Consider the following 26,494-nt stretch of genomic DNA (forward strand, 5'->3'; position numbering starts at 1 on the left):
TAATCGAAGTGTGCGTCTCTCCTGCGACTTTCCAAACAAAAATCCCACCCCCTCTCAGAAAATACATAAAACTGACATTACTATATGCATTGATCAGTTCAACGTGTTGGGAAATCGGGCATTTTGTCCCGCGTCAGCATTTATTCAACAGTTAATAGCGCTCAACATTCAAAAGGTAAATATTATTCAGCCAATAAAGTGTAGGTCTATGTATTTCATAGAAATAGTCTAGTACTATACAAACTACAAAGGTTTAATTGTCATCTTTATTTCAAACAACCATTATTTTGGATGACTCGTAACTGCGGGTAACTGTTTTGGATTTTGGATCAACCCGCGCATCACTGATGCAAATGCCTGGCGTCTGATTTGTTACTTAGATTTGAGTGAAGTAACATTTAGCCAATCACAGCGCGAATCTCTTGGGCGTCTGCCATAAGCTTCAAATCTTGTTGCTCTTGTAAAGCAACATCACCTTTGGGTCACATGACCATACTGTCCCCCCACCTTTTTTTAGGGGGGGGGGGGGGGCTTAGCCGAGTCAGTGCACAGGGCCCAGAATTCCCAGCGACGCCCCTGGCACTGGACCCCCCACTGCTCTGTGTGTGTGTGTGTTTGTGTGTGTGTGTGTGTGTGTGTGTGTGTGTGTGTGTGTGTGTGTTTGTGTGTGTGTGTGTGTGTGTGTGTGTGTGTGTGTGTGTGTGTGTGTGTGTGTTCACTTGGATGGGTTAAATGCAGAGCACAAATTCCCAGTATGGGTCACCATACTTGGCCTCACGTCACCTCCTTTCCTTTCTTTTGCAGTAATAACTGTCACACCTATGGACTGTTTTTCCTGATGTAGTTCATCGATTGCGTCACCTTTTTTTAGGGGGGGGGGGGGCCCTTAGCCGAGTCAGTGCACAGGGCCCAGAATTCCCAGCGACGCCCCTGGTTGTGATAAAAGCACAACAATATATATGTTACAAATTATTGGTTTTAATTATTGCTATTATTAATGGCTTAAATTAGAAGGAAATGTGTTTAGCCCTTTATAGGGCACTCACTGAAATACTTGGAAATTCTAAAATTCAACCCCAGAGTGTTATTGGAGGTTATTACAAGACCTTTAAACTTTTGTGACTTAATTTTTTTTTTAATGTTTTTATGTTGAAAATTAGGTTAAATGAAGTGATCATATATAGTCACTTGCCGGTCTATGGTAACTTTTTCCTCCCCAAAAAATGTGTATACATTTTAAATATAAGGCATAAATAAATACATAAAACAAATATAATATTCATAGAATATTTATTTAGAAACAATTTACACACAAAAAATATATATATATATATATATGAACACAAAAACTTAACAGAATATTTATTTAGGAAATTAAAAATCTTGCTGTCTTCCTCGTCAGAACCCTAGATGGGGTCAGCTGGCACAACAAAACTGACTTCTATCCGTAGAATTGTTGAGTAGACAGCTGCGAAAGAAAAGGTTTCTGAGTCAGTATCAAGCCCATGTTGATTTGTTTGTGAAAGAAAAGTGCAGATCTACTGAAAACATAATATTCACATAAATAGTAAATTTATAATAAGAACTGAAAAAAATAGCATTAAGTACTGGTGGTACCACCTATTTTAGCAGAAATAATAAACACCAATCTATTGGTACTAAAACCAAAATTACAAATTTTTCACTGTTTATTTCTTGATCATTTCAATAAATGGTTTAAGTTTGACACTGGATTACTGCATCATGGTATACAAGCCTTTGCAATATTCAGTGGACAAAAAACAGGCATAAAAACAGCCAAACTATCACTTGCCTTACTTTTACCTGAACCGGGCGTATGTCTAAAAATGGACATTCTGTTGTGTTACCACAAACGGGCGTATGATCAAATATGATCACACCATTTTTTTTACCACATCGTTCACTAATTTCTAGAAATCAAACGCAAACAACGTCTATATCACCATATAACACAACTATTCAGCTATATAATGTGTGAGTTTCATTGACTTACCATTGTGCATTTCGATGCTTTCTCCGTTTTTGTGGGACAAAGTAGGAGCGTAAATCAGCATTTTCTCATTCCGGAAGCACGCTGAAGTTTGAAACGCCCCAGACAACTTCCGATTGGTCAGATGCCATTGTGTCGCTATCCGTGACGTAGACTAACATCCGTTGATTGGCTGGGACAAATCCATGTGCTTACACGATCTCATACAAAGGAGGCAGACGCTATTGAAAATGTTCGATTAAGTGATCAAATATGGTGCCTCGCCCTATAAAGGGTTAATAGAGTCAGATCATCAGCAGTATTTGTCTCAATGAGTCTGGTCTTCATTTACCATTGGCTACTTGGTGAAAAGATGCCAATAAGCCACAGATTTTAAATGTACAATCTTTATGTTGTTTTACATTCAATTTAATGTGAAATAGTTTATTGTCAAATAGTTAGTTTTTTTAATTAATTGGCAGCACTAGTCTAAGTGTTTTGATGTCTGTTGCTTTGTGCCATTAAACTGCTGTTAACTTACATTTTTCTTATTTGAGCTCAGACCTGATGGCACTGAAAGAGGAGAGTCAAGAACTCAATGAAACAGAAGAGAAAGATCAAAATGAGGAACATGATTTCAAAACTGAAGAAAAATCAGTTAGTTGCTCACAGAATAAAAAGACTTCCTCACCAGAAATAAATAAGAAACCACAAAGTACAAACCTTAATTCTAACATGAGAATTAACACTGGAGAGAGACCTCACAGCTGCCAACAGTGTGGGAAGAGTTTTACAAAGAAAAATAACTTTACTGTCCACATGAGAGTTCACACTGGAGAAAAGCCTTTCATCTGCAAACTGTGTGAGAAGAGTTTCACATGTAATAGAACACTTAAGACTCACATAAGAAGTCATTCTGAAGAGAATCCATTCCAGTGTGATCAATGTGGAAAGAGTTTTACTCTGAAATGTAATCTATATAGCCACATGAGAATTCATACTGGAGAGAAACCTTACTCCTGCAAACTGTGTGGGAAGAGTTTCTCACGAAAAGGAGTTCTTAAGACTCACATGAAAATTCACACTGGAGAAAAGCCTTTTACCTGCCCTCAGTGTGGAAAGAGTTTCACATATAAAGTAAGTCTTAAGATTCACTTGAGCATTCACACTGGCGAGAAACCTTTTACCTGTGAACAGTGTGGAAAGAGTTTCACACATAAAGTAAACCTTAAGGTTCACATGACAGTTCACACTGGAGAGAAACCGTACAAGTGTGTTCAGTGTGAGAAGAGTTTCACACGTCAAAGCAGCCTGATAAGTCATGTGCAAACTCATTCTGGAAAGAAACTGATGTTTTCTTCAATGCAAGAAGAGGTTTAGAAAATTAGCAATTTCTACAATCATCTACACATGCCTTTTGAAATACATTCAATTGTAGTACTAAAGTACCAAAAGTAAAGTATCAAAATTACTAAAACATTGTTCAAGTGTGTACTGAGAAAAAAAGTGTGTGAAATCTAGTCAATGTTCACACCGGAACTGAATGTGGATTACATCTGGTCACCTTCATGCATCCTTCATATCCTTTTGATTCACCACAAGGCTTTTTTGTTTTGTTTTTGTACTTCTGAGGCCATACCAGACCATTTGCTTTACTGCAGTTTCAAATCTTAAAATTGTGACTATGTAGAGTATGTTACTCAATTCCATGTGTTGATCTCTCTGAATCAAAATATTACTAATAATAATAATACAGCATTTTTTCTGTTGCTTAATTACACAATTCGGTCATTTTTAACAATACACTGCTCACACAGTGAGTAAAACTATTCAAAAATAGCTGTACAGACAGTTCAGGGAGCCATTGTTGATCAGGAAGCTCAGAAAGCCATGGCAGATCATGGAGCTCAGGAAGCCATGGTGGATCAGACAGTTCAGGAAGCCATTGTGGATCATGGAGTTTGGAAAGCGGTGGCGGAGGGGCCCGGCCCCTACGGCCGGAGTCATAACCTGGGGGTCATTAAGAAAACATACTACACAACAAATAAAATATTTACATTAAATTCTAACAAATGACAAATGTTACAGCCACACAATACATCATGTTTATAAAATATCTATACATTCCTACATATAAATTATTGCATACAACACCACCATATACAGTTGATCAAAATAATAGCAATGTGACTAAAAAAGTGAGTAAAGTTCAAAATCATTATAACTTTTATTTTAGAACACTGCCAATTCTATTCTAAATCAAAACATGAAGAAAAAATGTTCAAATTTGTTATTACTTTACTGAAAATGAAGAAAAATAAATATTAAGCTGTTCAAAATAGTAGTAGTGTCTGCATTTTACTTTACAAAGTCAAACATTTACTGTATAAACTGAAAACATGTTGTAGATTTAGCTTTCTTGTGAATCACTGAACTTATATTTTGTTGTATAACGAGAACTGCTTCACAGCTATGTTGCACAGAGTCAGAGTTGCACAGAAACTTCTGGCACCTGTGAACAGGTATTCCAGCCCAGAACGAGACAGTCGCTGCGTTCGAAACCGCATACTTCCATACTATATAGGAGGCAAAAAGCAGTAGGCGAGCAAAAAGTATGTTTGAATGTTCAGTATTCATAAAAGAGTAGGCGAGAATTAGTAGGCGAGTGCACTAATTCTCGCAAGATTCGGACGAACGTCTACTTAAAGTGCGTTCGAATATGCCTACTTACCTACTATATAGTAGGAAAAAAGAGTATGTGAAGAAAGATGTACGTTCGAAAGCTCAGTATTCATAAAAGAGTAGGCGAGAAATCCCCGGATGTCCTACTGCTTCAGCCCAGATTCTGAAGTGTTCATCCGATGCACATCATCGAACGTGATTGGGAACCACAACGAGGGTGTTTACAAATGTATTACAAAACCAAAAAACGGTTCCCTGTCTTAAAATCGTATTTGTTGCACTGTATTGTAAACTGCTTTATGTAGAGTTCACTGTTGTCAACACTGCTTTAGATGAATGTAATGTAAATAAACACATGTACATATAGTAACTAAACATGAGTTATCTATTCCATTTGTCTATTAGTACTGTTGATAAATTCAGGAGCATTTGTATTGGATAAAAATCCAATTAACACAACAGCTACCTCACAAATATTGTGTGGTGGAGCAGGACCTGAAAGGAAAGGTAACAGCAGCATTTGTGGGGAAAAAAGTAAAATCTGTAACTTAATATAAAGTTGGGTAATTTTGTTACTTCTAATACAGAGATCTAATGACATTGTGCTGTTAAAATGATAGCATTTGTATTGTATTTGTGCATCTTGGTATGATCAGAAATGTATGCAGACCGGTGTGTGCAGTGAGAAAAGAGAAATAAACAGCAGCATCCTGGAAATGGTCTAGTGCCATCGATGAGACCCTCCATCACTCCACCTGCCCTCATTTATCCATGTTGCTGTCAGTAAATAGAATATAACTGTTTTATAAATATATGCATTAATTAATTACTTGATTGGAAAAAAAACATGCTTGTTTTACTAAAAATATAATTAATTACAGGTCAGCATTTATCATTGTTATTGATCAGTGCATTTTAAGGTAATGCAACCCAAAATGAACCCAAAATGTTTCCGTTATACTGCAATCAGGGACAGCTGTTTCTTCAACATGACCATAAAATGAACAAATTTCATCAACATCAAAATATTTATAGAAAGATTAATTGAACCTGTCGCTCCTATGTTTTAAATTGTTGCGCCTGTTATAACGTCATTTGTCACATGACAACGTCGACATGGTGTAAGACGTGCAGATCACATCCATTGAGTATACTTATTGAGTATGCGGTTTCAAACGCAGCCAGCCCCTTCAACCGAAGTAATGCTGCCCATGATGACAATCACTTCCGCTTCCTCAATTTCAAACTGAATGTCTTCACTCAGTCCCAGCAGAGGAGCCACTTCTTCAAATTTGGTTCTCCGGGTTGTTGTCAAGTACAGACACCCAGCAAACTCTCTGGTACTCAAATGAGACAACTTGTATGTGGAACCAAACGCTACCTTGTCAATGAACCTTTTCACACGTGAGTTTAAAATATTCTATCTAACCCCAAAGATTGAGTCTTTTTTAGGGAGACCGTTATTTTAGAATGTTTCGCATTACTGTTTCCATGGTGACGCGTCATGTGACACACCGCAGCCACAATAGCACTGTAAGACACATGGATCGCTTTTTTTTTTAGTTTTCCCTTTTTTATCATTAATATTTACAAGCATGCTCGCTATATTATGAAATATCTGATATTCCGATTTCGAAATATGTGCAAGTAAATGTATTTAAAAGTCCAAACACGCTGAATGTTCGTGCTGAATCTGAGCTGTGGGATTTACAACACGCAAATGCATCCTCTCCTCCCGAAAGACATTAAACTAAGTCTCTGGTGAGCTGGGAGAAGAGGAGAGTGAACGTTATAGTTACCTACATAATCTGTATATGATATCAATAAAATATGTTGTCAGAATATATTTGTAGGATCATTATTGCCGCTTCCATAGACATCAGTGTGTATTTTACAAACTATAAATGCATGGTTTTCCTAGTACTTATGTGTATTTAAATGTCGGAAACCTAAAATAAGCATTATATGGTTGAAAACACTTAATGGTTGTGATAATATGACAAGCACTCAGCGCGTCCGATCTGGCTCAGAGCCAGCCAAAGCGTCAAAACATATTTGAATTCAGCAGCTGATCACGTGATGCGGCAAACGTTCGAATCACACCGGTGTGATCGTACGCTTCAGGGTCCAACCAAGACAAATCACACCGGTGTGAGCGTACGTTCTAAAGGGTTAAAAGATATACAGGTGCATCTCAATAAATTAGAATGTCATGGAAAAGTTGATTTGTAAGGAATAATTGATGACGAAGCGGAGTGGCCGTTACACCTCGGGTGTGCATTATTTTCGTAGAATTCTACGTCCCGAAGTCAATTATTCCGCTTATACTACAGTTACCACACCTCAAGACATCGATCAAATGATATATTTCAAGACATTCGTCCCGTTTTTATCCTTAAATAGCTATTGTGAGTAGGATTAATTTCTTACACAGCTCATTCAACAGCTTCGTTGCTAGTTCCAAAACGTCATTTTAGAACTAGTAACGACGCTTGGGCTGTTAATAGCAAAATAATGCCGTTAATAATGAAGTTTAGACAGACCGACAGACAAGCAGACAGACGGAAAGAGTGAGGGAGAGAAACTAAGTGTATGACTTTACCTCTCTCACGTCTGTGTCTCTCAAGGGTGACTGGCAGCATCGTCTCTACTAACAGATAAACTTTAAGTTCATTTTCTTCAAGACCACGCCGTTGTTATGTTACCTCGCGTGTGAGAGCTGTCATGTCGTTTTTAAGTTGTTAATCGTCAGAGCAGCGCTAACAACATTAGCGCGAATGCTAACGCGAGTGCAAACTGTAACGTTATGTGTGTGCGTCTGTGAGGTGAGTGAGAGAGGGCGAGAGAAATAAGAGTTTGTGCTTTCCGTACATAATAAAACGTAATATATTGTGGAAAAAAACATGGAAATAATCTATCGTTTTTATCCTGATGTTTACTGTATTTATTAGTTTGGCCAGTGTTATCGTGGGTTTTAGTTATTTTGCTGTTTTGGGCTGTAAGGACCTTTGAAATAACTGAAATCGTATGGCGAAGTGATATAGACATGTACTGCGGTCTAAAGCTACCTGGAACTACGTTCGCCGTGCGTTTCCCTGAATATAATGCACACCTCTAGAACGTTCGTCAGCCAATCAGATTCAAGCATTCAACGGCCCTGTAGTATAAGTGTAGGTAATTTCCATCGCTTTATGCTTAGAATATTATTTTTGTTGAAATTAAACAAACGAGTAAATTACTATTAAAACAATTATATGGTTGTTAGTAGGGCTGGACCAGAATATTCAAATCGAATATTCGTTCGGTGGGTTGGCATTCGATTTTAAATTTTGAGATTCAATATTCGTTTTTTTTTCATACACCTTGCATCCCCCGCAAAACGATTCTCATTTGCGCTTAAATATGAATGAAGAAGATCAGACTGCTGCACCACTAACACAGAAACAGCAAAAAAAAAAAAAAAAAAAAAGAGAGAGAGAGAGAAATTGAGTAATATTTGAGAGACACTATAAAGTACAGTCGGGCCCACTTAAATGGTTTAAGCAAAACTAGGGCTGTGACTGTCGTAATGACAACTGCGCCTCTGCTTTAAATGCACGCATAGGCTAAAGCTGACCGCAAAGCCCCCGCAAAAATAATTACCATGAATGTGTCTGTCACACCCTCTGCACGTTCCCTCAGCCCCAATCACCACGATCCTCCACCAACCAGCCAATCACCACCACAGCACACCCGTGAACCATCACCAGAATACTAATCACCGTCACCTGCACCAGCAATCACCACACCCTTTATATACCTACCTCTGCCACTCACTCATCGGCTGGTATCGAAGTTGCATGGATGCTTCTCTGTGGATCTTCTCTCCCTCCTGTTGTCTCTCCTGTGCTCCTCGTGGATTCTTCCGATGTTCTCCTGTGCTCCTCGTGGATTGCTCTGATGTTCTCCTGTGACACACGTTAATCGTGTTAAAGGGAAGTGACTATTGCTAACGCTATGATCCTTATGAACTTGAACTCACCTGTTGTGTTTGTTTGAAGATTTGACCACAGAGACCTTATTTCACCCGATTGCACGTGTGTTGTACTGTGCACGTTTGTTAATAAATACCTTGAAAGATACTCACCTTCTCCCTTTGTGTGTGGTCGTGACAGGATACCAGCCCGAAAGTAATAACACACCACGTCACTCATGGAGGCGAGCGCCGCTATCACAGAAGATACCCCCGACTCCTTTTCGGATATGGTAAACGTCCTTCGTCAATCTCTACCGGCTGCTCCAACGACGATTTCCAACACGCCCCTCTCTCGCCCCATGAACTATTCCGGAGACCCGGGTGGTTGCAATGGTTTCCTCCTGCAATGTTCCCTCTATATCGAAGCCAACGCACACCAGTTTCCAAACGAAAGTTCTAAAATATATTTTATGATTTCCCTCCTCACTGGGCAGGCACTTCAATGGGCGGATGCACTCTGGAATTCACGGAGCGATGCATTAATCTCCTATAATGCTTTCGTTGCCCACTTCAAGGACGTGTTTGGAGCTGCTCTCACTCCCCTTTCCGTGCACGACGAACTGATTACTCTGAATCAAGGTACGTCCAATATTCATGATTACACCCTGCGCTTCCGCTCTCTAGCGGCCACCAGTGGTTGGAACCAAGTCGCTCTCCTAGCAGCCTACCGTAAGGGGCTTAAACCCCAGATCCGCAAGCATATGGTCATTTACGATGACGACGTACCGCTGGAAACCTTTATTAAGAAGGCAGTAGGCATTTCTCAACATCTCTCAGCGTGTCCTTCTACAAAGTCTGTACCCAGCTTCCCTCCACTCCGAACATCGTCACCCCAACGAGATGCGGAAGAGCCTATGATTACTGACTCCTATCGCCTGGATCCCGCGGAGAGGAAACGACGAATTAATAATCGTCTATGCCTATATTGTGGAGAAGCCTCTCACTTCATCAGTGCCTGTCCAGTCCGCCCGCCTCGTCCAATGGTGAGTACCGTATCTATTACTCCGGCCATGTCTCTCTTACCCCATATTACCGCTGAACTAATAGTAAACTCTCGCACTCTCCCCATCTATGTGCTCGTGGATTCCGGAGCGGCTGGCAATTTTGTTTCATCACACTTCATTGCTAAACATCGAATTCCCACCGTTCAAAATGAGGTCACCTACCAAATTACCACAATCCAAAACTCACCATTGGGCGATGGTAAGATATCTCGCCGGACCAGAAAAGTGACCCTCGTCTCCCAACACAACCACCGGGAACATCTGACCCTCCTAGTACTCCCGCGAGCCAACGTGGATGTCATCCTGGGCAGACCATGGCTCATTAAGCACCAACCCCGCATAGATTGGAGCACAGGAGAGGTCCTGGAGTGGGGCGCAACGTGTGAGGACCACGGCTACCATCCTTCCTCGTCAGATACAGAGTCTCCATACCGTCCTATCCCTCTGCACGCCACCACCATAGAGAGCCCTGCCACTCAATCCGCCACCGCCATTCCCCCCGTCTATCAGTCTTTCACCGATGTCTTCAGCAAGGAACGGGCCACACAACTACCACCGCACCGGCCCTGGGACTGTAGTATCGACCTGCTGCCAGGCGCCAAACTACCCCACGGGAAGATCTACCCCCTCTCACGTCCTGAGCAGGAAGCCATGGAGAATTACATCCAGGAGGCTCTCCAACAGGGGTTCATCAGACCTTCCACGTCCCCAGCAGCATCCAGTTTCTTCTTCGTCCCCAAGAAGGATGGTGGGCTCAGACCTTGCATTGACTACCGGGTGCTCAACGACGCCACGGTGAAATTCGCCTATCCACTTCCTCTAGTGCCAGCTGCCTTGGAGGAACTACGGGAAGCCCGCGTCTTCACCAAACTCGACCTCCGCAGTGCAAACAACCTGATCCGTATCCGAGAAGGAGATGAGTGGAAGACCGCCTTCATCACCCCCACCGGTCACTATGAATATCAGGTGATGCCCTATGGCCTGGCTAACAGTCCTTCCGTATTTCAGAATTTCATGAACGAAATCTTCCGCGACTACCTCCATCGATTCGTAATCATCTACATTGACGATATCCTCATTTACTCACGTAACCTAAAAGAACATCAAGACCACGTCCGTCAGGTTCTCCAACGCCTCCGTGAGTACCAACTCTATCTAAAATTAGAAAAATGTGAATTCCATCAGCCCACCATCTCCTTTCTCGGATACGTGATCACTGCGGAGGGAGTTCACATGGAAGCCGGCAAGGTGGACGCAGTGGCCAAGTGGGCGGAGCCCAGGACGGTGAAGGAGCTTCAGCGTTTCTTAGGCTTCGCTAACTTCTACCGACGCTTTATAAAGAACTATAGCCTCCTATCGGCTCCACTCACTTCCCTCTTAAAGGGAGGTCGCCGGGTACTACAGTGGACTCCAGAGGCTCAGCAAGCCTTCGACCGTCTAAAGCTAATGTTCACCACCGCTCCCATCCTCAAGCACCCCGACCCTTCAAGGCCCTTCGTGGTGGAGGTAGATGCGGCGGACGTGGGCGTAGGAGCCGTGCTGTCCCAGTGGTCTGATGAACCCCGATCCCTCCATCCGTGTGCGTACTATTCCAAAAAACTCACCCCAGCTGAGCAGAATTATGGAATTGGAGACCGCGAACTGCTGGCCATAAAGCTCGCCCTCGAAGAGTGGCGGCACTGGTTGGAAGGAGCCCAGTTCCCCTTCACCGTAATAACCGACCACAAGAACCTCCAGTACATTCAGAACGCCAAGAGACTAAATGCCCGCCAAGCTCGCTGGTCATTATTCTTTGCCCGATTCAATTTCCACATTACTTACCAACCCGGCCACAAAAACACCAAAGCAGACGCCCTATCACGTATGCACTCACCTGAACCTACTTCTGACGATCCTGATCCAATTCTACCCCCATCTGTCTTTCTCGCACCCATACTATGGCAGCTGGATGAAGATATACGGGCCGCCACCTTCGAGGAACCTGCACCACCGGAGCTTCCCCCGGGTCGTATCTATGTCCCAAGCCGTCTCAGACCCCTTCTGCTGGATAGTACGCACACGTCCCCCGGCTCAGGACATCCTGGCAGCAGGCGAACCCTCTCGCTCCTCCAGCAGAAATATTGGTGGCCCAACATGAGCAGGGAAGTGGAACGGTACGTCCAAGGATGTTCGGTCTGCGCCGTCAACACAACCCCACGCCGCTTACCCGAAGGTAAATTACAACCGTTACCTATTCCCCGCCGACCCTGGACACACTTGGGCATTGACTTCGCCACAGACCTGCCCCCCTCTCAGGGTTACACCACAATTTTAGTGGTAGTCGATCGATTCTCGAAAGCTTGCAAATTAATACCTCTCAAAGGTCTCCCCACAGCACTAGAAACCGCAGAGGCACTATTCCACAATGTATTCCGGAACTTCGGACTCCCAGAAGACATCGTGTCCGATCGGGGACCCCAATTCATTTCCAGGGTCTGGCGGGCCTTCTTCCAACTTCTGGGTACCACAGTCAGCCTGTCATCCGGATATCACCCTCAAACGAACGGGCAGACCGAACGGAAAATACAGGAAATCTCCCGCTACCTTCGGACGTACTGTTCCCAACATCAAAACACCTGGAGCCAGTATCTACCGTGGGCTGAGTATGCGCAAAATTCCCTCCGTCAAACCTCTACTGGTCTAACCCCATTCCAATGCATTCTAGGTTATCAACCAGCTCTGTTTCCATGGACTGGAGAGTCCTCCGAGGTGCCCGCGGTAGATCACTGGTTCCGAGAGAGCGAGAGGGTGTGGGACTCAGCGCACGTCCATCTCCAGCGGGCAGTACGGAGGCATACGGAACATGCCAACCGCCGTAGGTTACCCAACCCAGTTTACCTCCCCGGGGACCAGGTATGGTTGTCCACTCGAGACATACGCCTCCGGCTGCCCAGTAGGAAGCTGAGTCCCCGCTACATAGGGCCCTTCACCGTGCACTCACAGATCAACCCTGTCACCTACCGTCTAAACCTACCTCCACATTACAGAATCGCCCCCTCGTTTCACGTTTCCCTACTCAAGCGCCACACTGAACCCCTGTTCCCTTCCTCCACAGAGTCGGAGTCACCTCCTCCTCCCGACCCGCCAGAGATCCTTGGAGATAACATCTACCAAGTCCAAGAAATCCTAGACTCCCGGCGGCGGAACGGCCAGCTCCAGTACCTAGTGGACTGGGAGGGGTTCGGACCCGAGGAGAGATCGTGGATACCCCGTGACGACATCCTGGACCCGACTCTCCTCGAGGAATTCCACCGCCAACATCCCGAACGCCCAGCTCCCAGAGGTCGTGGTCGTCCCCGTCGCCGTTCTTGGGTGCCAGGAGTCACCCGTGGAGGAGGGGGTGATGTCACACCCTCTGCACGTTCCCTCAGCCCCAATCACCACGATCCTCCACCAACCAGCCAATCACCACCACAGCACACCCGTGAACCATCACCAGAATACTAATCACCGTCACCTGCACCAGCAATCACCACACCCTTTATATACCTACCTCTGCCACTCACTCATCGGCTGGTATCGAAGTTGCATGGATGCTTCTCTGTGGATCTTCTCTCCCTCCTGTTGTCTCTCCTGTGCTCCTCGTGGATTCTTCCGATGTTCTCCTGTGCTCCTCGTGGATTGCTCTGATGTTCTCCTGTGACACACGTTAATCGTGTTAAAGGGAAGTGACTATTGCTAACGCTATGATCCTTATGAACTTGAACTCACCTGTTGTGTTTGTTTGAAGATTTGACCACAGAGACCTTATTTCACCCGATTGCACGTGTGTTGTACTGTGCACGTTTGTTAATAAATACCTTGAAAGATACTCACCTTCTCCCTTTGTGTGTGGTCGTGACAGTGTCGGGGAAAAAGTAGGGAGATATTTGAATTATTTATTAAAAAACTAGTATTTGACACAAAGATGAAGTTGACGATCCTGATGCCATTTGCTCATTGACACGGCTTTAATACCTAAATGCATATGCATTAGGATTATAGCTATTGGAAGAGTTTTGTTTTCGATTTGAATTATTTAAATTATTTTTTTTTACAGTTTCGGATGATATATTAGTCTTACCTTTATGAGCAAAAATGAAGTTTCACATAGCGCTGGCTGGCGCTTCCATGTTCTGCAAAGCGTGCTTATAACTATGGGTTTTAATTGAAATCGTGATGACTTGGTCGTTACTTTAAAAAACAAAAACTTAAATTTAACAAATAAAAAGTGTTCCAAATATATGTCTAAATTAACTTTATAACCTAAATAAACGAAAATAAATGTAATCACTTTGCTATTAAAAACAGCAGCTGTGCAATGGGGAAGAGAAAGAGAAAACAGACCGGTTCCAGTCGGACTCGGGCCAGTAATTCTGATGAGCTGTCGGAGAAGGTCCGGGCGAGGTTTTAGTAATGTTTGCAACGAATGTTTCTTAAATAGCCGATTTAACATTCTTATTTAGGCTAGATTCATATTTAAATGTATTATTTATTTGATTTATTTTAGCGTTTTGTAGGCTGATTGTTCACTGACTGAAGTGCTCAAATAAACACGCACGTTTGTTAATAATGTTTGGGCCTCATTTATTTTGGGTTTCAACATAATATACATAGGCTGTGTATTTTATATAGGCTTATATACACAAATGTTATATATAATGTATATATATATTTATTTATAAATAATTTAGATATGAATAATTTATTTATATATAAACACCGCGCCATTTTTTTCGTTCTTCTTTTATTTAAATAGCCTACCCTTCACGGTGCCAGTAATTACTGTGCTAATTTCTGATTTGGGAGTGATTTGTTTGTTAATATTTTTTAGGCTACCTTATTAAAAGTATTGCACTTAACAGACCTGTGTGTTTTGTATCATTAGCGCAGTGTCCGTTCATGAAGCATATAAGCTCTGCCTGCGTGAGGCGCGTCGCATCCAGCAATGTTCTATTACAATTTATTAATTCTGAACGTGTGGTGTGTCCATATTGCACCAAAATGCAACACTGCACTCCCTTGGGTCCACAGCAAAAATCATTTGGATGAACTGTTCTCGACATAATAAAAATGCAAACAGAAAGACATACAGAGATTCCTGCCTTTATTAGAGAGAAGAATATGTTCAGCCCCTCCCACCGAAGCTTCGAATATTCGATGTTGATTACTACCGAAGCTTCGAATATTCGATGTTAATTACTACCGAAGCTTCGAAGCTCAAAAAATGGTATTCGGACCAGCCCTAGTATTTTCGAAAAACATTTACAACTTATATACTTTTTAATCTCAAACCCTCATCTTGCTGAGACAAGACAATAATTTGAGGTTAAAAAGTGCAGAAATTGTAAACATTTTTAGAAAATAACCCATTTTTTTTCTAGCTAAGACCTTTTTTTCCTTGGCTGTGATCAGCTAGAGCCCTTTGAAGCTGCGTTTTTGAAGTTCAAACTCGGGGGCACCATAGACGTCCTTTAAATGGAGAGAAATCCTGAAATGTTTTACTTAAACTGTTTCCTTATGACTGAAGAAAAGACATGAACGTCTTGGATGACAAGGGGGTGAGTACATTATATGTATTTTTTTTTTTCTGAAAGTGAACTACTCCTTTAAGATGACATTTTTACACAATCATTATTAGTTTTGATTCTGTAATTTTTTTAAAAGTGTTTCTAGCCATCCAAGCATGCTTATTTGCCTATGTAAAGGTGCATAACACAAACTCAAAATGTGAATAATAATTCTACTCCATAACGGATAGCATAGTGCTATTCAACTGGGCTTAACATGTATTTGTTTTTGTTTTTTGCCTTTGTCACATTGTGACAGTAAAAGTGGAGAGTCAAGATCTGAATGAAATGGAAGAGAAAGATATAAAACATCCTGATTTCATAACTGGAGAAAAACCTTTTAGTTTTTCACTGATTGAAAAAAATTCCTCTCAAAAAAGAGTTCAGAAGACTGGAACTGCAAGTCATTTCTTCTGCCAACATTGTGGAAAGAGTTTTAGTAAAAACGGAAACCTTAAAGTCCACATGAAAATTCACACTGGAGAGAAACCTTACACCTGCCAACATTGTGAGAAGAGCTTCCTAAGAACAGAGGATTTTAAGAGTCACCTGAGAGTTCACACTGGAGAGAAGCCGTTTGAATGTGGTCACATAAATCAACCGTTTCTAATCATATGAGGATTCACGCTGGAGAGAAGCCTTTCATCTGCAAACTGTGTGGAAAAACCTGGAATCAAAAAGAAAAACTTCACATGAGAGTTCACACTGGAGAGAAGCCTTTCACATGTGATCAGTGTGGAAAATGTTTCTCATACAGAGAAAGCCTTAATATCCACATGAGAATTCACACCGGAGAGAAACCTTACATCTGTCCTCAGTGTGGAAAGAGTTTCACGGTTAAAGGAAACCTTAAGATTCACATTAGAAGTCACACGGGAGAGAACCCGTTCACATGCAATCAGTGTGGAAAGTGTTTCAGAAATAATTTAAGCCTTAATAATCACATGAGGATTCATTCAAGAGAGAACGGTTTTAAATGTCATCAATGTGAAAAGAGTTTCACAGACATGAATCACCTTAAGGAACATGTTGAAATTCACATTGGAGAAACGCCTTTCATGTGTCATCACTGTGGAAAGAGTTTTACACACAAAGCAAACCTTGAGAATCACATGAGAGTTCACACTGGAGAAAAACCTTTCACCTGCCCTCAGTGTGGAAAGAGATTCACGGTTAAAGGAACCCTAAAAGTTCACATGAGAATACACACAGGAGAGAGACCTTACAAGTGTCTTCATTGTGAGGAGAGTTTCATATATCAAAATGACCTGAAAAACCATTTGCAAAATCATGTTTAGACAACAGAGTGATTCATTGGATTACCCTCTTCTCATTTCTTCACACATCTACAGCTATGGAATTATGTTAAAGGGATAGTTCACCCAGAAATGAAAATTTGATGTTTATCTGCTTACCCCCAGGGCATCTAAGATGTAGGTGACTTTGTTTCTTCAGCAGAACACAAACGAAGATTTTTGACTAAAACCGGTGCAGTCTGTCAGTCATATAATCGAAGTGGATGGGCACCAAACCTTTAAAAGTAAAACAACACATGCACAAACAAATCCAAATTACACCCTGCGGCTCATGAAGATAAAATGTATTAAATGTAAGTCCAACATGTGAACATTGGGTCATTTATTTTGGTTGAGTCCACAGATTTGAAAGTTCTGTTGTGAATGGTTTTGTTTTTATTCAAGGGCATTTGAGACTGATTTTGCCCATGACCCCATTGTTGACCTATTAGGCTGGTCTTCATATTTGGAGGCCCATGGTCCCAATCAGACTTAGGCAGTTCAGTGTGTGATGACAATAGCAAAAAAGACAACATATTCTGTGTGGGATGTGAGTTTATAATGTCTAATAAGGTAATAATGTAGCTGGCCATAACTGGATAAACACTAGTAGTGTAAAGAAGGGATAGGAATGACTTGGTTGGCTGGTAATATACTGTATTCGCTACAGGATGTCAGTCACGACTCAGGGAGACAGAATCAGGTTGATGTAGGTTTACTTGGATGATTAGGATTCAGAATCAGCATGGTATGGCATACAGGGATTTCTTTCTGTAGTTCCAATTTACACAGAAGGCAATTAGGAATATATGGATGTGGTTCTAAATGAACAAAAAGAAGGAATGATTACTAACTGCAATATTATCATCCCAAACAATACAGTATTATACTCACATGCTAAGATTGGGATGATGTTACACGTATAGTATATATACATTAGCAATAGAACAGCAGTTCTCTATAAAGTAATAAACTGCAGCCACTGAATACAAATGATTACAGAATGGCTAGTCACCGTAAATAATCACTTAAAGCTAGACAAACCCTGTACAAATGATATCCTTCATTATCAGTCATGATTAGCTTAGCATTAGGCTGCATCGTCACATCACAACATTAAACAGTGACTAGAAACGATCTCAACGTAACATTAATAACAACAGTGCACTTACATATCGTCATTGACGCACACCAACTAAACCCACATTAAGGAATGAACAGAACAGCGGTAATTTAGCAGGAACCAAGTGCCAACAGTCCACACCTGACCGGAGCTTATGGCAATATCCTCATAACGCAATCGCAGCTACGGCTGATGCAACACTTGCGTCTAAGATAAATGAGGGTATACTGCCACACACTGGATAAAGTGGGTAATGCGAATAAACTAACTATATACATACTAGTTTAATTGAGGGCCTTCTGTACAGCCGCCCCCAAATTTAGGCACTAAATTTGTTAAATGGCCCACAAATAAGTGGTATCTGTGTCATCAGGAATGGCAGGAAGTACAATCATCCTGGAAACTGGTCTGGTATAGGTCCGTCCCTTGATTAGCACCTCCGCAGTTCTGATGTGCCCATCCGCACTTGGCATGACGTTGGTGACTTTTCCGATCGACCACATAGCTCTAGGCAACTGAGGGTCTACCAGCATAACAATGTTTCCAATGGCAATGTCTTTAACATCCCTCTGCCATTTAGATCGATTCTGCAGATTGGGTAGATAGTACTTGATGAACGCAGACCAGAATAAGTCAGTCAGGATCTGACTGTGGCGCCATCGTTTCCGACTGATCATTTCGCTTTGAGGATATACAACCTGTGGGAGAGAGCCATCAGGCCGCCCCATGAGAAGGTGATTTGGGGTAACAGGATCAATATCTGAGACATCAGAGGAGAGGTATCCAAGAGGTTTGGAATTCAGTATTCCCTCTACTTCAGTTAACACTGTTCTGAGGACTTCCTCTGTGACAGACTGAGCACCGACAGTGGCATACAGAGCTGATTTAACAGATCGTATCTCCCGTTCCCATGCTCCTCCGAAGTGAGGAGCTCCAGGTGGATTGAAGCGGAAGTGAACTTTCTGTTTCGCTAACTGTAGCTGTAACTCAGGGGACATACTTTCAAAGGCTTCATGCAATTCCCTCTCCCCTCCCTTAAAATTAGTCCTTTGATCAGACCAAAGTTCGAAGGGTGTTCCTCGACGTGCCACAAACCTCCTGAATGCCATGAGGAAGGAATCAGAGTCAATACTTGATAGTATGTCTAGGTGGACACACCGGGTTGTCAAGCACTTCCAAATTATTCCCCATCTTTTCTCTACTCTCCGTCCAATCTTTACAGAGAAGGGCCCAAAGCAATCCATCCCTGTGGAGTAAAATGCAGGCTTAAATAGCTGAAGTCGGGCTACAGGTAAGTCTGACATTTGTGGGATTTCTGGGTTGGCTCTCCATCTCCGACAGTCAGTGCATCGAAACTGGTAATTGCGGATGGCCTCTCGGCCACGCAGAATCCAAAACTTCCTCCTGATTTCCGCTAGGACTCTCTCAGGACCTGGAATGTTTCAACTGGTGATCATAATCTTGAATTATGAGTTTGGTAAGGGCATGACTGGGGTCAAGGACAATTGGGTGCTTAGTGGCTATGTCGAGTGCCGCAGCTCGTCGAAGTCTTCCCCCTACTCGAATAACATCCATCTCTTTGTCCAGCTCTGGACTCAAGGTGAGTAGTTTACTGTTAGAAGGGAGAGGTTTACCTTGTTTCAGGCATTGGTAGTCATCAAAGAAACTATCCCGTTGAGATGCTCTCCACTGAAGTATTTCTGCTTGTAAGAAGTCTCCAGCGGTTAGTGGCTCTCCGCTCGCCGCCCCATGAACACATCGTGCAGCAGCTTCCAGTAATTCACTGTAGGTTGTAAACTGGTTGGCATCTGGAATGTCTGTGTGGGAGGTTACTGCATTTAAGGCATCCATGAGTTCATCCTCCCACTGCAGCCAGTTCTGCAGAAGTTCGTCAGGGAATAGAGGATCGTCCCATTCTCTTGGCTTAGCCCACAGTTTCTGGATCAGTATTTTTGCCCTGGTTGTGTAGGGGAGAATGAAGCCCAGCGGGTCATATTGACTGGCAAGGACTCTATATAAGTTACGCATTGTGGGTGGCCCATATTTTAAGGGACGGTGCTTGTACCTAAGAGTGTCGGTGGGACAGTGCCAGTGCAGACCTAGAGTGGATTCACAAACTTCCGTTTCCTTTTGTGACAACCACAGTTCAGTACTGGTAGACTGAGCTTCTGTAGGTAGATGGCTTACCACTTCAGGTCGGTTTGAAGCCCACTGCCTGATATTAAATCCTCCGCTACCCAGCAGCTCTCTGAGACGGTCAATCAGCTCTCTGGCCTCATTAGCTGTGTTCAGGCTCTGAAGACAGTTGTCAACATAGAAGCTACTTTGAATAGTGTATTGTAGGTCATCACCCGACTCTGTGTTGTCAAGGACATGTTTATGCAGGGCGTAAGAGGCGCAGCAAGGGCTGCAAGTAGTGCCAAATGGGAGCACCTGCCACTCATAGATGTCTGGCTCTCGGTCTCGTTCCATATCTCTCCATACAAATCGCAGAACAGGTCTGTCTTGTTCCAGAAGTCGAACTTGATGGAACATTCCTTTCACGTCCCCACTCACTGCTACATAATGCTCCCTGAATCTTATCAGGACTCCAAGGAGAGACGGACCTAGTACTGGGCCAGGTAGTAGGGATTCGTTTAGGTTCATTCCTTTGTACCGGAAAGAGCAGTTGAAGACCAGTCGATTTTTGTCATTATGAGTGACCATATGATGGGGTATGAACCACCTCTCAGAGCACTGTGATGGTTTGTCTGGATCCAGTTTGACCACATAACCTTCCTCAACCAATTTCTTGATCTCCGCAGAATAAGTCGCTGCTCGTTCTGGGTCTCTCAGGAGATGCTTTTCAGTTCCACGAAGGAGTGGCATTACTGCTTCTTCAGAGGAGTTAAGACAAGCCATGCTGGGTTTACGTAACAAGGGGGTAGCGTACCTCTGGATGCCATTTACCTCCACTCTCACAGTTCCTTTGTTCAGGATTTCCAAGGCTGCCTGATCCTCTCTGGAGCGAGTAACCTGTTTCTCATTACGATAGGGGAGAATGTCCAGTTCCCATAACTTTGCCACATTTCTCATCATCTCTGTTTGATTGGATTACAAAGATGTGAAAAGGACCTGCCGAGGATGAAGAGGATTCAGAAGGAGCTTTGCTGGGCCCTGTAGTGTCCAACCCAGTCTTGTTTTGATGGCGGCTGGCCCGCCAGGGGGTCCCAGGTTAACTGGCGCTATTGGGGTAATTAGATGAGTCTGATCGGCACCAATCAGCAGGAGTGGGTGAATCTTTTCAAAGGACTGGATAGGGAGACCCTTTAGGTGTTTGTACCTGCTTACAAGGGCTTCCATAGGATAGGATTGTTGAGCTAACCCTAGGTGGTCAGCTGTGAAGGCTTGCTTGATTTGGTATGTCTTATGCGGTTGGGCCACTGGAGAGATGCTGAATGAAACCTTCGAGCCTTGCAGTCGTGACACATTCTGATGGATGGTTCTGATGGATAGCTCTTCCTTTTCACCTTTCAGATTCAGTTTCTGAGCTGCTGCAAACAACAAGATGGTGCGTTCGGATCCGTCATCTAGGATAGCATAAGTGTCCTAAGTACGATTACTGTATCTGAGTAAAACTCTGACAACCTTGAGAAGGACCCGGCTATCTGTTCCAGGTTTATCCAGGTATAAGGTTTCTGCAATGGAACTTGATGCTGGAGAAGTATCTTTGACTGACTTATAATTGATGTCATGGAGTATCAGCAAATGTTTCCCTTTACACTTGTTACAGGGTTTCTTCAGGTTGCACTGTGCCGCTAAATGTGACCTTCCGCACTTCCAGCAACGTTTGTTAATCTGAATCCAGTGCGTCACTTGTTCAGTAGTGAGCTGCTGAAAGTTGGCGCACTGACTAAGGAAATGGTCTGCATTCTCACAATAAGGACAATATGCTTTACTTTTCACCTTGTTCTCTAACGAAGAGGCAGGTTTGATTGAGGAAGTTGCATTCGTAGCAGGACTGCCTGCTCCATGCAGCACAGTAGCTGGTCTTGACCTCTGATCTTTGTGTTTGTCATGCTTTTGCTTTGGCCATCCCTTTGTCTGAATGTTTCCCACCACATCACTACTTTGACACCATGATTCAGCTTGCAACCATTTGGAGAACTCTGGGAGCGTAAAGCTTGAAGCTTGACTAGGCAGCATTTGTCTCCTAAAAGCAGCTCTTAAATCAGGTGGCAGCTTGGTCAGCAGGCGAACTACGTGAGAACCACACCTCAATTCGGCATCCCCATCTGGTCCCAGGGATTTCAGCAGTCCTACCAGGGCTTGAACTTGTAATGCAAACCTTTCGAAGGCTTCAGGGTCTCCTGGACGGACATCTGGTGCATCCATTACTCGTGCAATCTTACTCAAAGCAAGTTGATGCGGCTTACCAAATTTCTCTGTCAAGGCAGCCATTGTCGCCGTGTAAGGATATGGAGAGTTTAAGAAGGAATCTGCAATCAGTTTTGCCTCATCCAATCGTAGATGATCCACCAAGATTTGGAACTTGAACAACTCTGACGCATCCTCAGGTAGTAGATTGTTCAGCGCAAGTTTCAGGCGAGCAAACTCACTTGGATCTTTATGCACCAGGTAGGGTATATTGGGCTTAGGACCTCGGTATTCGATGGCTGACTCCTTTGGCAGAATAGAATGCTGCTCTGAATAGGAAGGCTTGGATTTCTGAGCAGGTAGAGGCATTGAGTGTTGGTACATATCGATCTCTGATCTCGCTGGAGGCCCATAGCTGCTATAGAATCTGTCAGATGGCCCATAAGCTCGATCAGCAGCATATGGTGCATGTTGGACGGGATATTCATAATGCACAGGAGGTGGCTCCTTATAAGGCTGAGGCGGTCTGGGAGGTGATCTGCTAGGGGTGCCATGCTTTGAGACAACTTCGTCTCTCATAAGCTGCAACTGACCCATCATTTTGTCAATCATAACCATCATGCTGTACGGCTCAGTCAGGGAGGCTCTCCGCTGCTGAGGTGGGTAACTTGGGTCATTTGCACCATGACTCACAGCACTGACGGAATAATGTGGAGCCCTACCTGATGGTGAATACAGCTCAGAGGAAACCACATATGAAGGAGAAACATGGGAGTCAAATAAAGCATCTTTTTGGTGCAAGGTAGGTGGAGCACTGGAACTTATTTGACCCTTGAGACCACTGTGGGGGGGGCAGGCATAACATTAGCTGTCTGACCATGGAAAGGAGTAGAAGATTCAGGTAGCTTTCTAGTGTCAGTCTGATACTGAGAGGCTGTAAGGGACTGGGACCTTGGAACTGGAAGGCAAGAATATGATGCCAACTCTGATAAGGGGTTTTGGTCTCTAGATGGGGTACGATGTGCCCTCTGTTGTGTACCTCCCCTGCTCTCACTGGATTCATGTTCATGTATGCGCTCATACCGTGCTGTGCTTAAAGGAGGAGGATGTTCATCACATGGCCGTGGTCCTCCATAGTCCACTTCAAAATCATCAAAGTAGGCAGGGTGACGTGTCTGGCGTTTTGGTCTTACAGACACTGGAACAGTTCCTCTTTGATGCTCATCAACCATACTGTCACTGTAGCAAATCACATCCGGCTCGAAGGACCACAATGTAAAGAAGGGATAGGAATGACTTGGTTGGCTGGTAATAAACTGTATTCGCTACAGGATGTCAGTCACGACTCAGGGAGACAGAATCAGGTTGATGTAGGTTTACTTGGATGATTAGGATTCAGAATCAGCATGGTATGGCATACAGGGATTTCTTTCTGTAGTTCCAATTTACACAGAACAGCGGTAATTTAGCAGGAATCAAGTGCCAACAGTCCACACCTGACCGGAGCTTATGGTAATATCCTCATAACGCAATCGCAGCTACGGCTGATGCAATACTTGCGTCTAAGATAAATGAGGGTATACTGCCACACACTGGATAAAGTGGGTAATGCGAATAAACTAACTATATACATACTAGTTTAATTGAGGGCCTTCTGTACAAGTAGTGAAAATGTATTTTATATAACCTTTTCCTGTGATTTTTATTTATTTATTTTTACTTTTTATGCATTTTAAATATGTTTTCTGTTTGCATGTGTACAAGTGTGTCTCAAAAAAATAGAATTTCATGGAAAAGTTCTTTATTTTTTGTAATTTAATTATTCAAAGGAAACTTTCTTATATTCTAGATTCATTGCAAACAAACTGAAATATTTCAAGAGTTTTTTTTTTTTAGTTTTAATTCAGATTGATACAACCTAAAAATATATATACAAAAAATCAGTCCCTCAAAAAATTTGAATATTTTTTCCAAAGATCAAAAAGATATACAAAACAGAAATGTTCAAGATCTCTGAAGTAGATTTAATTATTCACTTAATAATTGGTTGGGGCTCCTTTTACACAAACTACGGCTTCAATGCGGCGTGACATGGAGGCAATAATCCTGTGGCACTGCTGAGGCGTTTTTGAAGCCCAGGCATCAGAATAATACATCAAAAAATATCTAGCAACATTTCAGTTTGTGTGCAATGAATCTAGAATAAAAAAAGTTTGCTTTTTTGAATTAAATTGCAACAAATATAGAACTTTTTCATGATATTCTATTTTTTTTTAGATGCACTAGTTGTGTATGTGCAATGTGATCTAATGAGAATTTGTATGTATTTTTTGTGAAACTATGAGCATGTGTTGATTAACAACTTCAGGCTAACTTTGAAGAGCTACATGTGCAAAGCTTGTAGACTACAGTGGAGAACTATATAACTTCAAAGAACATGACCCACATTTGATCTCAAGCTAGCTCAGAAGGCTTTGGCTTTGTGAAACAGGCGTTAGTGTGGACCAGGCCTAAAAGATAGAATGGTAAATTACTTTTTGTGGAAAACTTAACACTTATTGGTTTGAACTACTGTTATATGTATCTACATGTTGTGATGTTAACTGCTTTGTGCCATTAAACTGGGGTTAACTTTTATCCCTTTGTTTTTCCAACTTAGACCTAACAGCGCTGAAAGAGGAGAGAGAAGTACTGAATGAAACTGAAGAGAAAGATCAGTTTGAGAATCTTCATAATTTCATATCTGGAGAAAAATCTGTTTGTTCCTTAGAGTCTGAAAAGATTTCTAAACAAAAAACAGCTCAAAAGACAGGAACTATGAGTATTTTCACTTGCTGTCAGTGTGGAAAGAGTTTCAAACAACAAGGACACCTTAAAAGGCACATGAGAATTCACACTGAAGAGAAGCCTTACTCATGCCAACAGTGTGGAAAAAGTTTCACTGATAAAGGAAACCTTAACAAACACATGAGATTTCACACCGGAGAGAAGCCTTACACATGCAAACAGTGTGGAAAGAGTTTCACTGTAAAAGGAAACCTTAACATTCACATGAGAGTTCACACTGGAGAGAAGCCTTACACATGCAAACAGTGTGGAAACAGTTTATAGTCAAAAAGGAAGCCTTGACAACCACATGAAAATTCACAATAAAGAGAAGCCTAACAGATCCCCTTAGCATGGACAGTGTTTCAAACAAATTGTCTAGAACAGAGAGTTCCGGTCCTTGATTCTGATTGGCCACAATCAAAGCTGTTGTAAATTACTCTACGAAAATACACCTCTTTGTTTCTCGGGAACCACATTGTTGCAACTACAATTACAGTTAATGTCAAAAGTTTACATCCCCCTTTCAGAATCTGCAAAATGTTCCCTTGTCAAAACAATCCTAAAGAATTCCAATAAGAATCCTATACAGGGCTCTTACAATGATAGAAATTCTAATACACATTTTAGAGCACTGTGTTTTGTCCATGGTACACTTTACCGTGTCAACTAGCTATATTGTGTTTGGCTGAGCTTACTGCATAAACATGTAAGGAATGAAATGGACTATGGACAATGTGTTTGCTCTGTCTCCAATGTAAGAACTTCACATTTGTATATCATGAATTGAAGGTAGAGCTCAGAGAAAGTGCACTGTTTTTTTGAATGAATGAATGAATGATGCATTTGTATAGCGCTTTCATGTGTATTTCCGTACACCCAAAGCGCTTTACAATCATATGGGGGATCTCTCCTCAACCACCACCAGTGTGCAGCATCCACTTGGATGATGCGTCGGCAGCCACAGTACAACGGCGCCAGTGCGCTCACCACACACCAGCTACAGGTGGAGAGGAGAGAGTGATATAGCCAATTTAATGGAAGGGGATTATTAGGAGGCCATGATTGAATAGGGCCAGTGGAGGGAATTTGGCCAGGACACCGGGGTTACACCCCTACTCTTTACGAGAAGTGCCATGGGATTTTTTGTGACCACAGAGAGTCAGGACCTCGGTTTAACGTCTCATCCGAAGGACGGTGCTTTTTACAGTATAGTGTCCCCATCACTATACTGGGGCATTAGGACCCACATAGACCACAGGGTGAGCACCCCCTGCTGGCCTCACTAACACCTCTTCCAACAGCAACCTAGTTTTCCCAGGAGGTCTCCCATCCAGGTACTGACCAGGCTCAGCCCTGCTTAGCTTCAGTGAGCAACCGATCTTGGGCTGCAGGGTGATATGGCTGTGGCTTTTGGATTGAAGCACAATGAAAGACACTGTTAGAATTTTAACATCAGTGTGCATGGATTTAATTTGCACACGTCAGTTACTTTCTCACTTCTACCACCAACATTGGCGGCTTTGTGGAAGGCTCAAGGTGGAAGGTAATAATCATATCTTGGATCCATTCCTCAAGGATTGTATTAGGAATGGTCTTAGAGGATTGTCTTACA

The 26,494-nt window shown here is 42.6% G+C and overlaps 1 pseudogene; it reads left to right on the plus strand.

The window, feature by feature from the left end:
• The first annotated feature begins 2,725 nt into the window (after positions 1-2,725).
• LOC141305346 (uncharacterized) lies at positions 2,726-25,231 on the plus strand (annotated as a pseudogene).
• Positions 25,232-26,494: the final 1,263 nt, after the last annotated feature.

Source organism: Garra rufa, unplaced genomic scaffold, assembly GCF_049309525.1.
Source record: "Garra rufa unplaced genomic scaffold, GarRuf1.0 hap1_unplaced_002, whole genome shotgun sequence".
NCBI classification, from domain to species: Eukaryota; Metazoa; Chordata; class Actinopteri; order Cypriniformes; family Cyprinidae; genus Garra; species Garra rufa.